Source organism: Myotis nattereri (genome assembly GCF_964212035.1).
Source record: "Myotis nattereri genome assembly, chromosome: 1".
In the NCBI taxonomy this organism is placed as follows: Eukaryota; Metazoa; Chordata; class Mammalia; order Chiroptera; family Vespertilionidae; genus Myotis; species Myotis nattereri.
Genome location: NC_138075.1, coordinates 141,796,466 through 141,800,433, shown reverse-complemented (window position 1 = coordinate 141,800,433; position 3,968 = coordinate 141,796,466).

Genomic DNA, 3,968 nt, shown 5'->3' with positions numbered 1-3,968 from the left:
TTTGAAGAAGTGGAGTTAGAAGAAGTGGGTCGGTCCATTTGGGCGACGGGAGACGAGGTGCAGGCGGGCCACGGGATACACAGCGCGGGGGAGGCACCAAATATCAACAGTACTTAAACTCTATAGGTAGGCTGATAACAATGTACCTACTTGTATAGTTTAAGTTAAAAAAATTTGGCTCTCAAAAGAAATTTCAATCGTTGTACTGTTGATATTTGGCTCTGTTGACTAATGGGTTTGCCAACCACTGCTCTAGGCTCTTAAAAGATTCCCAATGCCGAAACCGGTTTGGCTCAGTGGATAGAGCGTCAGCCTGCGGACTGAGAGGTCCCGGGTTCGATTCCGGTCAAGGGCATGTACCTGGGTTGCGGGCACATCCCCAGTGGGGGATGTGCAGGAGGCAGCTGGTCGATGTTTCTTTCTCATCGATGTTTCTAACTCTCTCTATCTCTCTCCCTTCCTCTCTGTGAAAAATCAATAAAATATATTTAAAAAAAAAAAAAGATTCCCAATGTTCTGCTGATTCACACTATATTCCCTGATCCAAGCCACCATCATCCAATGCCTGGATTGTTGCAATAGCCTCCATCCCATCCCTCCCCTAAAGTTGATTCTCAATAAAGCAACCAGAGTGATGCTTTTAAAACAGCATCGCATCATATCTCTCATCTGCTCAATACCCTCTCATGACTTCATGATGTGGCCCTTCTTACTGTTCCTGCTGTTCTCTCCCATGGTCACTGGGATCCAGGGACCCATCAACATTGCCTTCTCCCTTGGCATGCCACATGCAGCCAAGCAAGCTTCACCTTCTGGTACTGCCTGTTCCTTTTGTTTAGAATGTAGGCCACCAACATAGTTATACGACAGATTCCATTTTCTCCAAATCTTTTCCCCGCGAGACTAACCCTGATTATCTTATTTAATATCACCAATCCTCACTCCCACCCCAAACTATTCCTCCTGGTCCTCCATTCTGCTCTTTATTTTTCATAGCATTTCTCATTTTCTAAAATGTGGCGAGCCAGCACGGCCATGGCATACTCAGCCACAGGGCGCCTTATGTGCCACGCCAGCTCAGCCAGGTTCAGTGACCCTGAGAGGGGGCAATGAAGGATGGAGAAAAGACAGACAAGAGAATGAGCTGGGTTTGGGTGGGGCACAGCTCCCAGATGGAGAGACGGCACCATGGACTACAAGCCCTGTCTTTATTTTACAGCCAGATTCCACGAGGCAAAGGAAGGGCGTAGTCAAGATGTTTACAATATGCTTGTGGGTTTCAAATCTACTCAATTACATGCACCTGAACTCTATCAAGCCCACGTTATTCAGGCACGTGGGACCACAGGTTCGGACCATAGGTTCAAGCTTACAACTATAGCTGTTGGCTATAATTGTGCTGAGAGGGCTGTGCCCTCCAAGCTGGGACTTGCACGTGGCCATGAGAGGACTGTGCCCTCTCATTAGTCTGAAGCTTGAACCTGTCCAAACACTGTAGCCGCTCTCCACACTAAAATAACATATAATTTATGATTCATCATATTTATTACTTATTCCCCTGAATTGATATATAAAATCTATTAGGGAATGGGGGTCATTCAATAGTTATTAAATAAATGGGAAAAAATGAGGTTTTATGTAAGGTATCATGGAGATTGAAGTTCTTCATATATCTATCATTCATTTCTCAATGTCAGAGTATGTCAGCTATTTTCCAGCTGTATCACCAAGCCCCCTTGTATACCACTCCTTTCCATAATATAAGCAATGGGACTTCATGAAAAACACTCTCAAGACTTCCTTGTTACCTGACTTTTCTGCTAGATTCTGTAATGGGAGTCACTAGAGGGAAATCAGAATGTAGACGGAGAAAAACTTTGGTAAGTGACATTCCAGCAACAGCAAACCATTGACACCTAACACTAGCTCTTTCAACACCCCCCCTCCCCCGCACTAGCTTTCCATGCCCTTCCAAGGTAATGGTAATAAATGTTCTGTGTCCCCTTAGCAATCAGATTACCACCACCCCACATTTCCTCACCTGAAGTCCTATGACACCTTCATAAAGATGCAAGCATCAGCCCTCTGAGGTCCCTTCTCTGTATTCTCAGTCTAGCAATATCTTACCTTTCTTTTTTATATCCAAGCACTCCATACAATACCTGTTGTCTCCAAGTGCGAATCTTTGGGTTGCCTCAACACGCTTTTATTTTGCTCTTTGAGGCTTCTAAGATTTATGGGAACAAAAATCTCTGTTTGAAATACCTAAGATGATGGACATTTTTTTAACTCGATCACTGACTGATATAGTGTTTGATACCAGGAATGGTCACAGGGGATTCTAGTTCATTTTAACTCTTTGATCTTGAGCACTCTCTGAACTCCTAATCAATGGAAAATTAGGCATTGATCATCAATAGTACTTCTAAAATGGGAGGCTGAATCTGCTTCATAAGGTAGAAATTCCCCAAACATGGGTGTTGGGTGTTCAGAAAGAATGGCAGATGTCTGTTTTAGTTGCCTTGAGTAAAGAAAATATATCTAAATGTTACAAATTTTTTGTGTGTGTTTGTTAACCATATTTTTCATAATAAGCACGTACTGCATAAGTAACAAATTTTAAATAGCTTTATTCTGAGGAAAAGCAAGAAGCTTTCTGTTTTACCTGAATTCACAGGAAATATCTCCATTTTTTTTAAGCTTACTATGGCAATGCTTTGCAAACATGAAAAACAATAGCTATGGGGTTGATTGAGGTTAGACTATTTGGCTATTGTTAGGCAGATGATATCACAATTAGGAGAAATTAACATAATTACTCTCTAGATATAATGTCATATTCATAAAGACTGTATAAATTAAAAAACAAAAACTCCTGTGTCTGACAAGCCAAACAAGCAATGATGAATGGTCTAATCTTCTCCTAAAGAACTTGAATCTCTGCCTGGTCTGAGATTTCAAGAAAAGGTGAAGACCTATTTTAATTAACTTACATTTTATTACTAATGAAAATTTTTTTCAGTGTATAACAAGATGCTCACAGTTCATTCTAAAATGTACAGAAAGGGCTAGAGAATAGGATCCTAGTTTATGAATGAAAGGCATCAGAATATTGTTCCATGTTCTAACTCAGAATTTTTACCGGTACCAGAGGTCTCAATTGTTGGATTCCCTCTTTCTCTAACCTCTAAGATCCCCTGTGGACAGTCCTAGGTGGTCTAAGAGGACAAAACCATTGTAATGAATGCAAACCTTGAGCATGAGCTTATGCACCAGGCTAAGAAAAGCACTGAAACACACAAAGCTTTACCTTTGTGCTCCTAAAAGGCAGACCCAGAAAGGGCATGACCCTTTATTTAGTAGCGCAACATCAAGACTTAGATAAGCAAAGACAGTTGGCAGGATGCATGGTTAAATGAAGCAATTTCAAAATATGCAATCATGATAGCAACAAATTCTGAGCACCCCAAAAGCCACTGTAAACCTGAACTAGGCAAGGAGAAGCCACGTGGAACAGACCTGGTGTGGGTCCAGTCGGGACCGAGAAACAGTGAAGAGGTGTATGAGGATTTTAAGCAAGGTAAACTGACTCCAAAAATGTTGGGTACTAGGGAAAGAACCCAAGCATGTCAAAGACAATTTTGCATACTTAAAATATGTTTATATATTCAAAGAATTGAGGCTAAAATGCAAATCTTTGCAAACATGGCTAATTCCTAAAAAATGAAAGCATTTGGTGGAAATTAAACTTCCCCAGCTTACACAATGAAGGCAAAAGAGAAGCACACATGTCCCAGTCAACACACTTTACTGTTTTATTTCAAGGTCTTGGATGTACAGGTCAAAATAACACTGTTACTTTTCTTAAGAATAGTCACTCAGGCTAATGTGGCCCAAAAATGTGAAATTTGCCTCCCAAATGTGAAATTATTGTAAAATAATCATTAATTACAACAATTTTTTTTTTT